Genomic DNA, 15,134 nt, shown 5'->3' with positions numbered 1-15,134 from the left:
CCTCCACCCGGGAAAAAAAAAAAAGAGAAACTGAGTAATAAGCAATAAGAACAGTTAAGACACGCTGGAAAGAGGGTGGGGCGCCCTGAGCGCTGAAGATTGGGGGAAGGGAATCCCTCCCAGGACTGTAAATAAACAAGCCGGGCGGGCCGGAGAGGCTCTGGCGGGAGCGGGGAAGCTTGTGAGAGTGGAGGAGGAAAGACCCACTTCCCACGTGAACTATAAACAAACATGGCGGCCGGCAGGAGCAGCAGCACCACCCAGTAAGCAGGAGCAGGAAAGCTTCTGAAAGTGGCAGTGGGAGGAAAACTTCAGAGGAGAGGGGGGAAGACCCACCTCCCACATGAACTGTAAATAAACACGCAGGCCTGACAGTGCGGGGGCAGTGTCACCTTTCCCAGTGCTTGGGAAGGGGAAAGCCTGTAGCAGAGGCTCCCGCACAGGAGAACTCTGAGCAAACAAAGCCTGTGGGACCAGGTGAGTGCTAGCTCACCCCAGAGATCTGCATAAATAACGCCGCCAGCTACAGGCTGAGAGCAGCAGGCAGGCAAGCCACAGTTGCAGATACCACTCTCAGAACTGCCTCCAGATGCTTTTTTTTCTTTTTCTCCCTACCTTTGATGAGAGAACAACCGAATTACACCTGCAAGCCGAAAAACTGAAACTGTATTGCATTTGAACTGGGGACACTTGGTGGGGCTTTTTTTTTTTTTTCTCGCGTGTGTGTGTGCAGTTTTGTTCTACTTTATGCATCCCCTTTGATGAGACAACTACAGAACAACATCTGAGGCACCAACTCCAGGACTGGAGATTGAGACGGACATACAAATTATTAAGACTGAAACTGCATTGCATATAAACTTGGAAGTTTTTTGGTTTTTTGTTTTTTTTTTAATTTTCTATTTTCCATTTTATTTTAATTCATTTTTATATATAGATATTACTTTCATTTACTTATTTTTTATTTTTTTTATCTTTGATTTTCAATCCTCTCTCTGTCTCTCTATTGTCTGTTCAGCTTACTGTCGATTAGTTCACTAACACTCCCTACTTATACCTTTGAAACTCTCTTGTCTGATACCTTGTTCTGCTTTCTCCCTCTTGTCTGTATATTTGTTTTCTCCTTTTCTTTAACTTCTTGCTTTCCATCTCAGCTCACTCTTCCATTCTCAATATTACCATTGTTATTATTACAAGCTAGAAAATACTTAATTACACACAGTACAGGGACAGCAACAACACCAAGGACAATGACGGGAAGACAGAAAAAACAGGGAAACCAGTTTCCCCACGGCAAAAAATTAGTACAGGAACCAGAGGGGAATGAAGAGAACAGAAACTCAGATCCAGACTCCAACAAAATGAAGATAAACTATGCCAAAGGACCCAATGAAGCCCACAAGAATAATTTAAAAGAAGACATACTACAAGTACTCAATGAGAATTTTATAGAGATGATACTGGATAGGGTCAACCAAAATGTACAGGAGACACTCAAGAAATTCCAAGACAATAAAAATAGAGAATTTGAAAAAGCAAAAGAAGAAATAAAGGAAACCATAGAAGCACTGTATAAACACCAAAGTGAAAGAGAGAACACAATGAATAAATGGATAAATGAACTCAGGACAAAAATAGACAACAATAGAGAAGAAAACTGCCAGGATATGGAAAACCTCAGAAAAAAGAACGAAACAGAACTGCAAAACAAAACGGAAGGCCAATCCAGCAGAATAGAACAGAAGACAGAATCTCAGAACTTGAAGATGAAATGGTAATTAAAGGAAAAACCGAAGAACTATTAATTAAACAACTCAAGACCTGTGAAAAGAAAATGCAAGAACTCACTGACTCCATCAAAAGACCAAACTTGAGAATCATGGGCATCGAAGAAGGAGAAGAGGTGCAAGCGAAGGGAATACGTAATATATTCAACAAAATAATATCGGAAAATTTCCCAAATCTAGAGAAAGATATTCCCATACAAATGCAAGCGGCCTCCAGGACACCAAACAGACCAGATCAAAATAGAACAACTCCACGACATATCATCATTAAAACAACAGGTTCAGAAACTAAGGAAAGAATATTGAAGGCTGTAAGAGAGAAAAAACAAGTAACATACAAAGGTAAACCCATCAAAATCACAGCAGACTTCTCAACAGAAACATTAAAAGCAAGAAGAGCGTGGGGTGAGATCTTCTGGGCACTGAATGAAAATAACTTCAACCCCAGGATACTCTACCCAGCAAAGCTATCATTCAAAATAGATGGAGCAATAAAAGTCTTCCATGATAAGCAGAAACTGAAACAATATGTGACCATAAAGCCACCATTACAAAAGATTCTGCAAGGGATCCTGCACACAGAAAGTGACATCCAACTTAACCATGAAAAGGCAGGCAGCACCAAACCACAGGAAAAGAAAAAGCAAGACAGTAGAGAGTAACATCAAGTTAAGTACACACAATCAAACCTTCAAACAACTAAGATAACTAAATGGCAGGAATCACCACATACCTATCAGTACTAACGCTTAATGTTAATGGACTTAATTCACCCATCAAAAGACACCGTTTGACAAAATGGATTAAAAAGATGATCCAACAATTTGTTGCTTACAGGAGACTCATCTCACCGATAGAAATAAGCATAGGCTTAGGATGAAAGGCTGGAAGAAGATTTACCAAGCCAATGGCCCCCGAAAACAAGCAGGAGTAGCAATACTTATCTCTGACAAAGTAGACTTCAAACCTACATTGATCAAACGAGATAAAGAAGGACATTCCATACTAATAAAAGGGGAAATAGACCAAAAGGAAATAATAATCATCAATCTGTATGCACCCAATGTCAACGCACCCAATTTCATCAAACATACCCTGAAAGACCTAAAAGCATATATAAACGCCAACACAGTGGTTGTGGGAGACTTTAACACTCCATTATCATCAATAGATAGGTCATCCAAACAAAAACTCAATAAAGAAATCCAAGATCTAAAATATGCAATAGATCAAGTGGACCTAGTAGATGTCTACAGAACATTTCATCCAACCTCTACACAATATACATTCTTCTCAGCAGCCCATGGAACCTTCTCCAAAATAGATCATATCCTAGGGCACAAAGCAAGCCTCAGCAAATATAAGAAAATAGAAATAATACCGTGCATACTATCTGACCACAATGCAGTAAAAGTAGAACTCAACAACAAAAGTAAAGACAAAAAACATGCAAACAGCTGGAAACTAAATAACTCATTACTTAATGAAGAATGGATCATGGATGAAATAAAAGAGGAAATTAAAAAGTTCCTGGAAGTCAATGAAAATGAAAACACAACCTACCGGAACCTATGGGACACAGCTAAGGCAGTCTTGAGAGGAAAGTTTATAGCCATGAGTGCATATATTAAAAAGATTGAAAGATCCCAAATCAATGACCTAATGACACATCTCAAACTCCTAGAAACAGAAGAACAAGCAAATCACAAAACAAATAGAAGGAGAGAAATAATAAAAATAAGAGCTGAAATCAACGAAATAGAAACCAAAAAAACCATACAAAGAATTAATGAAACAAAAAGTTGGTTCTTTGAAAAAATAAACAAGATCGATAGACCCCTGGCAAACCTGACTAAAATGAGGAGAGAAAAAACCCAAATTAGTACAATTAGGAATGCAAAAGGGGAGATAACAACAAACACCATGGAAGTCCAGGAAATCATCAGAGACTACTTTGAGAAACTATATTCAAATAAATTTGAAAATCTAAAAGAAATGGACAGATTTCTAGATACATATGATCATCCAAAACTGAACCAAGAGGAAATTAATCACCTGAATAGGCCTATAACACAAAATGAAATTGAAGCAGCAATCAAGAGTCTCCCCAAAAAGAAAAGTCCAGGACCAGATGGATTCTCTGCTGAATTCTATCAGACCTTTAAAGAAGAACTGATACCAACCCTCCTTAAACCGTTCCATGAAATAGAAAGGGAAGGAAAATTGCCAAACACATTTTATGAAGCCAGTATTACACTTATCCCAAAACCAGGCAAAGACACCTCCAAAAAGGAGAACTATAGGCCAATCTCCTTAATGAACATTGATGCAAAAATCCTCAACAAAATAATGGCAAACCGAATTCAGCAACACATCAAAAAGATTATTCACCATGACCAAGTAGGCTTCATCCCAGGGATGCAGGGGTGGTTCAACATACGAAAATCAATAAACGTAATAAACCACATTAACAGAAGCAAAGACAAAAACCACTTGATCATCTCAATAGATGCAGAAAAAGCCTTTGATAAGATCCAACATCATTTCATGATAAAAGCTCTAAGAAAACTAGGAATAGAAGGAAAGCTCCTCAACATTATAAAAACTATATATGACAAACCTACAGCCAGCATTATACTTAACGGAGAAAAATTAAAACCATTCCCGCTAAAATCAGGAACCAGACAAGGATGCCCACTATCTCCACTCCTATTCAACATAGTACTGGAATTCCTAGCCAGAGCAATTAGGCAAGAAGAAGGAATAAAAGGAATACAAATCAGTAAAGAAACTGTCAAAATATCCCTATTTGCAGACGACATGATCCTATACCTTAAAGACCCAAAAAACTCTACTCAGAAGCTTCTAGACATCATCAATAGCTATAGCAAGGTAGCAGGATATAAAATCAACATAGAAAAATCATTAGCATTTCTATACACTAACAATGAGCAAACGGAAAAAGAATGTATGAAAACAATTCCATTTACAATAGCCTCAAACAAAATCAAATACCTAGGTGTAAACCTAACAAAAGATGTGAAAGACCTCTACAAGGAAAACTATACACTTCTGAAGAAAGAGATTGAGGAAGACTATAGAAAGTGGAGAGATCTCCCATGCTCATGGATTGGTAGAATCAACATAGTAAAAATGTCGATACTCCCCAAAGTAATCTACATGTTTAATGCAATTCCCATCAAAATTCCAATGACATTCATTAAAGAGATTGAAAAATCTACTGTTAAATTTATATGGAAACACAAGAGGCCACGAATAGCCAAGGCAATACTCAGTCAAAAGAACAATGCAGGAGGTATCATAATACCTGACTTCAAACTATATTACAAAGCAATAACAATAAAAACAGCATGGTACTGGCACAAAAACAGACATGAAGACCAGTGGAACAGAATAGAGGATCCAGATATGAAGCCACACAACGATGAGCAACTTATCTTTGACAAAGGAGCTAAAAATATACAATGGAGAAATAGCAGCCTCTTCAACAAAAACTGCTGGGAAAACTGGTTAGCAGTCTGCAAAAAACTGAAACTAGATCCATGTATATCACCCTATACCAAGATTAACTCAAAATGGATCAGGGATCTTAATATCAGACCCCAAACTCTTAAGTTGATACAAGAAAGAGTAGGAAATACTCTGGAGTTAGTAGGTATAGGTAAGAACTTTCTCAACGAAACCCCAGCAGCACAGCAACTAAGAGATAGCATAGATAAATGGGACCTCATAAAACTAAAAAGCTTCTGTTCATCAAAAGAAATGGTCTCTAAACTGAAGAGAACACCCACAGAGTGGGAGAAAATATTTGCAATTATACATCAGACAAAGGACTGATAACCAGAATATACAGGGAACTTAAAAAACTAAATTCTCCCAAAACTAATGAACCAATAAAGAAATGGGTATGTGAACTAAACAGAACTTTCTCAAAAGAAGAAATTCAAATGGCCAGAAAACACATGAAAAAATGCTCTCCATCTCTAGCAATAAAGGAAATGCAAATTAAAACCACACTAAGATTCCACCTCACCCCTGTTAGAATAGCCATCATCAGCAACACCACCAACAACAGGTGTTGGCGAGGATGCGGGGAAAAAGGAACCCTCTTACACTGCTGGTGGGAATGTAAACTAGTACAACCACTCTGGAAAAAAATTTGGAGGCTACTTAAAAAGCTAGACATCGATCTACCATTTGATCTAGCAATACCACTCTTGGGGATATACCCAAAAGACCGTTACTCCAGAGGCACCTGCACATCCATGTTTATTGCAGCACTATTCACAATAGCCAAGTTATGGAAGCAGCCAAGATGCCCCACTACTGATGAATGGATTAAGAAAATGTGGTATCTATACACAATGGAATTTTATGCAGCCATGAAGAAGAACGAAATGTTATAATTTGCTGGTAAATGGATGGAATTGGAGAACATCATTCTGAGTGACGTTAGCCTGGTCCAAAAGACCAAAATTCGTATGTTCTCCCTCATATGCGAACATTAGATCAAGGACTAACACAACAAGGGGATTGGGTTTTGATCACATGATAAAGCAAGAGAACACAAGGGAGATACGAGGATAGGTAAGACACCCAAGAAACTAGATAGCATTTGTTGCCCTCAACACAGAGAAACTAAAGCAGATACTTTAAAGGCAACTGAGGTCAATAGAAGTAGACCAGGAACTAGATGAAAGGTTAGTTCAAGAAGAATTAACTTAGAAGGTAACACACATGCACAGGAAATCAATGTGAGTCTACTCCCTGTATAGCTATCCTTATCTCAACCAGCAAAAACCCTTGTTCCTTCCTATTATTGCTTATACTCTCTCTTCAACAAAATTAGAGATAAGGGCAGATTAGTTTCTGCCTGGTAGTGAGGAGGAGGAGGCAGGGGGGAATGGGAGAGAAATGACCCAAACGTTGTATGCACATATGAATAAAATAAAAATTAAAAATATAACAAATTTGAAGAAAACATTTTAATGTAAAATGAGAGTAGTCTCATGCTTGTAGTCCCAGGCTGGGGTGTCATGGCAAAGGGAATAAGGTTGCCTAACTGCCATGCTCACTACCACCACCAGTTGCATCAGAAAATTTTACAGAGATTGTAAATGAAGCAGCACATTTACTCCACACCAAAAGAAAACAAAACAAGTCAATCAAACAAAAAATGGTCTCATTTTAAAGAAAGAAATCTTTAGAGAGGTTAAATATGAAAGCAGAATTTTAAGTTAACAGGTTATGGGCACACGGGGGTACCTCCTTTTTTTTTTTTTTCATTTTTCTTTTATTATTCATATGTGCATACAAGGCTTGGTTTATTTCTCCCCCCTGCCCCCACCCCCTCCCTTACCACCCACTCCACCCCTTCCCGCTCCCCCCCTCAATACCCAGCAGAAACTATTTTGCCCTTATCTCTAATTTTGTTGTAGAGAGAGTATAAGCAATAATAGGAAGGAACAAGGGGTTTTGCTGGTTGAGATAAAGATAGCTATACAGGGCATTGACTCACATTGATTTCCTGTGCGTGGGTGTTACCTTCTAGGTTAATTCTTTTTGATCTAACCTTTTCTCTAGTACCTGGTCCCCTTTTCCTATTGGCCTCAGTTGCTTTAAGGTATCTGCTTTAGTTTCTCTGCATTAAGGGCAACAAATGCTAGCTAGTTTTTTAGGTGTCTTACCTATCCTCACCCCTCCCTTGTGTGCTCTCACTTTTATCATGTGCTCATAGTCCAATCCCATTGTTGTGTTTGCCCTTGATCTAATGTCCACATATGAGGGAGAACATACGATTTTTGGTTTTTTGAGCCAGGCTAACCTCACTCAGAATGATGTTCTCCAATTCCATCCATTAATTACACACAGTACAGGGACAGTAACAACACCAAGGACAATGACAGGAAGACAGAAAAAACAAGGAAACCAGTTTCCCCACAGCAAAAAATTAGTACAGGAACCAGAGGGGAATGAAGAGAACAGAAACTCAGAGCCAGACTCCAACAAAATGAAGATAAACTATGCCAAAGGACCCAATGAAGCCTACAAGAATAATTTAAAAGAAGACATACTACAAGTACTCAATGAGAATTTTATAGAGATGATACTGGATAGGGTCAACCAAAATGTACAGGAGACACTCAAGAAATTCCAAGACAATAAAAATAGAGAATTTGAAAAAGCAAAAGAAGAAATAAAGGAAACCATAGAAGCACTGTATAAACACCAAAGTGAAAGAGAGAACACAATGAATAAATGGATAAATGAACTCAGGACAAAAATAGACAACAATAAAGAAGAAAACAGCCAGGATATGGGTACCTCCTTAATAATAGAGCCTACAGGAAGAAAAAGAAGTTGTTCCACTCCCAATCCATTCAGAATCATAAAACAAAACAGCATAGATTAGGTGTCTTATACACACATTTATTCTTCATGATTCTGGAAAGTGGGAACTTCAAAATCAAGACACTTGCAGCTTCAGTGTCTGGTGATGGTGTGCTTCCCAATTCATAAATGGCACCTTCTCCCTGTGTCCACACATGGTGGAAGGGACCAACTAGCTTCTGTAAGGGTAATGACCCCTTCATTACCCTGTGTTCATTACCTATCTCTCCCCAAAGGTCCCACATAAAAACTCTGTGTGTGTGTGTGTGTGTGTGTGTGTGTGTAGGGGTGGGGATGGACAAAACATTCAGAATACATCAGTCATGCACACACATGGCTAAACAGAATTTCCAGGTTGTATACAATAATTGTTAACTTTCCAGAAGTCTCTATACCACAGCACCTTAAACTGAGCTATTCAATTCGGCAAAATAATCACAGCAGCACATCTGTTCCATAGTTAAACTCTAACCTAAAAAGTCACGCTGGCCTTTATTACTTGGAGGGTGCTAATCAGTACAGTATGACAATATTACACTCCCTGGGAGTGTCACATAGATATGGCTCAAAGCCAGTGACAAAGTTCATTTTTTGTTTAAGGAGGCTAATTGGAAAATACATTTCAATGTACTATGAGTAATTGAGCTAACACATTTTTTTCTTTTCTTCCCAGTTTGATTTTTTTTTCATTTTTCTTTTATTATTCATATGTGCATACAAGGCTTGGTTCATTTCTCCCCCCTGCCCCCACCCCCTCCCTTACCACCCACTCCGCCCCCTCCCGCTTCCCCCCCTCAATACCCAGCAGAAACTATTTTGCCCTTATCTCTAATTTTGTTGTAGAGAGAGTATAAGCAATAATAGGAAGGAACAAGGGGTTTTGCTGGTTGAGATAAGGATAGCTATACAGGGCATTGACTCACATTGATATCCTGTGCGTGGGTAGAGTATCCTAGGGTTGAAGTTATTTTCATTCAGTGCCTGGAAGATCTCACCCCAAGTTCTTCTTGCTTTTAATTTTTCTGTTGAGAAGTCTACTGTGATTTTGATGGGCTTACCTTTGTATGTTATTTGTTTTTTCTCTCTTACAGCCTTCAGTATTCTTTCTCAGTTCTCTGTATTTGTTGTTTTAATGATAATATGCTGTGGGGTAGATCTATTTTGCTCTCGTCTATTTGGTGTCTGGAGGCCTCTTGTACCTGTATGGGAATAGATTTCTCTAGATTTTGGAAATTTTCTGTTATTATTTTGTTGAATATATTGCACATTCCCTTTGCTTGCACCTCTTCTCCTTCTTCAATGCCCATGATTCTCAGGTTTGGTCTTTTGATGGAGTCAGTGAGTTCTTGCATTTTCTTTTCACAGGTCTTGAGTTGTTTAATAGTTCTTCGGTTTTTCCTCTAATTACCATTTCATCTTTGAGTTCTGAAATTCTGTCTTCTGTTTGTTCTAGTCTGCTGGATTGGCCTTCCTTTTTGTTTTGCAATTCTGTTTCATTCCTTTTTCTGAGGTTTTCCACATCCTGGGTCATTTCCTCTTTAATGTTGTCTATTTTCGTCCTGAGTTCATTTATCTCTATTAATCGTGTTCGTTGTTTCACTTTGGTGTTTATACAGTGCTTCTATGGTTTCTTTTATTTCTTCTTGTGACTGTTCAAATTCTCTATTTTTGTTGTCTTGGAATTTCTTGAGTGTCTCTTGTACATTTTGGTTGACCCTATCCAGTATCATCTCTATAAAATTCCCATTGATTACCTGTAGGATTTCTTCTTTTAGATTATTCCTATGGGCTTCATTGGGTTCTTTGGCATAGTTTATTTTCATTTTGTTGGAGTCTGGATCTGAGTATCTGTTTTCTTCATTCCCCTCTGGTTCCTGTACAAATTTTTTGCTGTAGGAAGACTGGTTTCCTGTTTTTTCTGTCTTCTTGTCATTGCCCTTGGTGTTGTTATTGTCCCTGTACTGTGTGCATTGTAATAATAACAATGGTGATATTTAGAATGGAAGGGTGAGAGGAGATGGAAAGCAAAGAAGTTAAAGAAAGAGGAAAAAAACAAATAAACAAACAAGTAAAAAAACCAAAACAAACAAAAAAGTTTCAAAGATATAAACAGGGAGAGATAGTGTACCAATTAACAGTAAGCTGAACAGGCATTAGAGAGACAGAGAGAGGATTGAAAAAGGAAATAATAAAATAAAAATTACAAAAAAATAAATAAATCTCTAAGTTCAAATGCAATAAAGTTTCAGTCTTAATAATTATGGTGGTAGTCCCTCAGCCTCCAATCCTGGAGATGGTGTCTCAGAAGTAGTTCTGTCATTGTCTCATCAAAGGGGAAAAAAACCAAAAGAAACAAAACAAAACAAAAACACCACAAAACTTCCCAAGTTCAAATGCAATACAGTTTCAGTATGTTTTTCAGCATGTGGGTGTAGTTTGGTTGTTTTCTCATCAAAGGTAGGGAGAGAGAAAAAAAAGTCTGGAGACAGTTCTGTGAATGGCTATCTGAGGCTGTGGCTCACCTGCTCACTGCTGTCAGCCTGCTGTTGCTGTGGCTTTATTTATGCAGATCTCAGGAGTGAGCTTAACTCTCACCTAGCCCCTCAGGCTTTGTTTACTTAGGGTTCTCCTGGGTGCAACCGCCACTGCTACAAGCTTTCCACTTTCCAAGCACACTGGAGGAGGTGACACTGCACCCGCTTTCTCAGACCTGCATGTTTATTTATAGTTCACATGGGAAGTGGGTCTTCTCTCCTCTCCTGTGGAGCTTTCCTCCCACTGCCACTTTTACAAGTTTTCTTGCTCCTGGTTGCTGAGCATGTGCTGCCACTGCTGCTGGCTTGTTTATTTACAGTTCTGTGAGGGGTTGCCCCTTCCCCCGTCTTCAGTGCTCAGGGTGCCCAGCCCTCTTTGCTATGTGTCTTTTTGTTGTTATTGCTTATTATTCAGTTCTTTTTTTCTTTTTTCCCTGGAGGGGCTATGCTGATCTGGCCCAGGGTTGTCTGTGGGGGAACTGCGTGCCGCTTAGCTCACCTTGTGGTCTGCATCTTCCCAAGCAGTCTGGGCACTAGCATCTGGTGGCAGCACAGGAGCCCTTGGTTTCTACGTTCAACGTGAAGTGGAAATGCTATGCACAGGCTGGGGATGTGGAGGAGTCAAAGTTTTGCCTCTTCTCAGTGGTTTTGCCTGTAAGGTGTATCTCCAGAGTCTCTCCAAGATTTTTCTTTAGGAAGCACGTTTTCTGCTTCCTCCCTCTAGCCGCCATCTTAATTTTTACATTTTTAAACAGCTTGGAAGATAGCATCAGTGTTGATGGAAAGCAGACCACACTTCGAGTAGCAAAGCTCTAACCTACTTAATTAAATCTTTAGTGATCAGCTTGATTCTTCAAAAATACAAACCACCTTCATAGCTACCTGTAACCATATAGATATGGGCACATCTTATAACAAAATCCTTCAGTTATGGGCATAGGAAAGGTCCCCAAGGATACCTTTTAATGTGTTCCTTCTGGTCAATCCAGGAAAGCTGTATATATGGATAAGCGGTCTTAATCTTCTGTCAGAAAAAGCCACAACTTCATAAGGGACGTTAGTTGCCACGACGCCCACAATTCCATTAACACACTGGAGTAGTCTTTTTCTTGGTTTCAATATTAATAAATATTACATAATTTCCAGAAGCATAGCAAGTGGTGTCCTCATTGACAAAATGAACATTCTGCTTTGGGAATCCTTGCACCCATCTTTGGGAAAAGATATGCCATCATCAATATAATATATTTCAAATAAGATGAAGAGTATGTGGCTATACTTTAGACTAAAAATACAGACAGAAGAAATGAAATCCACAAAATGAAAAGGACAGAATAAAAGGAACATAAGAAGTGTGTGGTAGATGTATACTGGAAGGAAGGAGAGTCGGAGATAAGGGATTTTCTATTTTTATTTAACTATTAAAGATATGCTTGAAGACGGTGAAGACCAGTTTAAGGACACTGGTTTGTTGAGTACCCCAAGAGATGGAAGAGTACAGCTGGGCTGGCAGAGGATGCTTATGAAATGGAGCTGGGTAATACCCTTGACTGTGGAAGGTATGAAATACCACTTACATCTGCGCAGCAAGCGCCTTATGCTTTTCCAAGTCCACTACAACTGCAAATAAACCCAAAGCGCCTGGATGGGAGTTAGAAGGGAGGGACTGACGTCCCAATTTTGGGAGAAATCATCAGACAAGGATGGGATGAGGGTTGTCCCTGGGATGTGACGGGCAGGTAGACTGAGCCAGAAAGAGAAGGCACAGATGAAAGGTGGAAGAGGGGAATACTGGGTAAGCGAGCGAGGGTTGGGGTCGCAACACTGAATAAGGGAACGGAGGGATCAGACGGAAGAAGCCATACAGGGAGGGAATCTGCTGGGGGTGGGGGTGGGGGCTCGGGTGGCGAAGAGCGGCGTAGGGGGAGCGGGGCTGCGGAACCGGAGGAAGCAGAGCGTTAGGAGCACACGAAAGCCCCGAGTTTCCGCCAGACCCGAGTCCAGCGCGGGGCAGTCGACGCCGCACCTCACGGTCAGGGCCGCGCCGCCGGCGTGGTAGGCAGCCCCGTCTCGCTCTCGGTCGTGCGCCATGCGCGCAGTGTTTCTTTCAGCCGGGCGGTGGGCAGCAAAAGCCCGAGCAGGCGCCGGGGATACCTGTGACTCCGCCGCCCAGACTGTTGGGCGCCCTAAGCCTCCAATATTTACTCCCGTATCCAGGAGACCGTAAGCCCTGCGCCCATTGGCTCGGCCCTTTGTCCTCGCTCTCTCTCACGCCAAGCGGATTGGTGGAAATGCTACTCACTCTCGGCCAATGGGCGAACGGCGAGCGTTAAGAAGGGCGGGCGCCTTGGACCGGGTGCTACGGCGGTCCGTTCCCTATCAGATAATTACAATAGTGGTAAATATCAAAATAGTTATTAATTTTGAGAGCTGACCGGGCAGAACGTTCTTCCTAGCGTCACGCGGGAAATATTTCATTTACTCTTCCTTTGTGCACTAGCTCCATTTTACTGTTGCGGGAAACGGCGAGGGAAACAAAGTCACCGAAACCATTTTTACGAGAAGCATGGCGTTTATTACTGTTATGGACTCAGGGGAGATAATTTCTCAAAGCCCTGAGACCTGATCTCTGTCAGGAGCTGGATTAAATACTTACAGAGTTTGTCACTCCAACTCCCTACAGAATGTGGTCACAGTTACAGGACACATTGCACAGGTATCTGGAGGCTTGCAGCTTCAGACAGTTGCTGGGCAGGTGTCCTGGACAAGTTCCTTTGGGACGTCCCAGTGACCTCTGTGCAAGGTTGTAGTCTGGCAGAATCTTATTAGTTATAGTCATTACCAGGGAAATCGTTTGCATAAGAACTCTTCCTTCCCTGCATGCCCATGTTTATTACAGCATTATTCACAATAGTGGAACTATGGAAACAGTCAAGATGCCTCACAACTGGTGAATGGGTGAAGAAAGTTTGGTATTTATATACAATGACTTTTATTTTAGCCATAAAGAAGAATGAAGTTTTGTTTGCAGATAAATTGATGGAACTGGAGAACACGATCTTAAGTTACGTTAACCAGGTTCAGAAAGCCAAAGGGCACACATTCTCATATGTGGAATAGAGGCCCAGTACAAATACAAGCAATACCAGATACACATATCAATATATATAGAACATATACCCAAAAGTGGGACTGAAAAGGACACTAAGGGAGGAGGAAAAGAAGGAAAGTGGATAATAATTATATTATTCAATAATAATGAAATGTATCACATCTGTATAGGAACAAGACACAACAAAACACACTAAAAACTGTTAGACAACACAGGATTGTGGGAACAGTGAGGAAGTGCAGTGGAGAGGGGTTAGATTGACTTAAGCACAGTACATTTACAGGTAAAATACCAAGGCAAGAACCCCACTAAACAAGGAGCAGGTGCCTAAACAATGAAGGACAAGAGTGTAAAACAGGTCAAGCCAAGTAGAGGGCACTAATGAGAGGAGGAAGTTAAATGAAGTACGTAAAGAAGGTGAATATGTTTGATGTACTTTCTATACAATTATGAGTATGAAACATTCAAAATGTGGAAATTTCCATAAGAAGAGGACTAAGGTAGAAAGAAGAATAATGGAGGGATGAACCAATTTGTGATATAGTACATATGGGTATGTGAAAATGTCACAATGAAATTCCCTGTGTGGGCTGGTAGAGTGGCTCAAGTGGTAGAGTGCCTGCCTTGCAAGCATGAGGTCCTGAGTTCAAACCCTAGTACCACAAGAAAAATTCCCTGTATAACCATCATAAACAAACAAAAATGCCTTTAAAAAGACAAAGGACATGAAGATAATACAAGTCTTCTGTTGGGATTTGTACAATGGGAGGTTGGGAGGGCATAAACAAAGTGTGAAATAGGGCAAATATGGTGGAAGTATGATGTATTCATGTGTCAAAATGGAACAATGAGACTTGTTGAAACTGTTCTAAAAGGGGCTGTGGGAAGAGAGAAGAGATATAAGGGAGGAAAATGGAGGAGGTAAATCTAAAATATCTTGTTAGCACTTTTGTAAATGCCACATGGTACCCCCCAGTACAACTGTAATATGCTAATAAATTTTTAAAAAGGACCCTTCCTTCATAACTTCCTGGCTTTATTTGATTATTTTTTGATTAGGGTTGATACAAGTGATTTTGATTCTAGCAGCTTCCATGTTTGTTTTTCACCACCTTCTCTCCATTTTTCTCAAAACACCAACTGAGTATCTCCAACATCGCACTAGTTACTTGGAACAAAATAGTGAACAAAACAGATAAAATTCCTCCCTTCTTGATGGGATCCAGTGAGAGGGTAATGACACCCACTTCACTACCCTAACACAGAATTGCAACCCAGAAAAAAGTCCCA

The sequence above is a fragment of the Castor canadensis genome, chromosome 7 (genome assembly GCF_047511655.1).
Source record: "Castor canadensis chromosome 7, mCasCan1.hap1v2, whole genome shotgun sequence".
In the NCBI taxonomy this organism is placed as follows: Eukaryota; Metazoa; Chordata; class Mammalia; order Rodentia; family Castoridae; genus Castor; species Castor canadensis.
Note: the sequence above shows the minus strand (reverse complement) of the source record.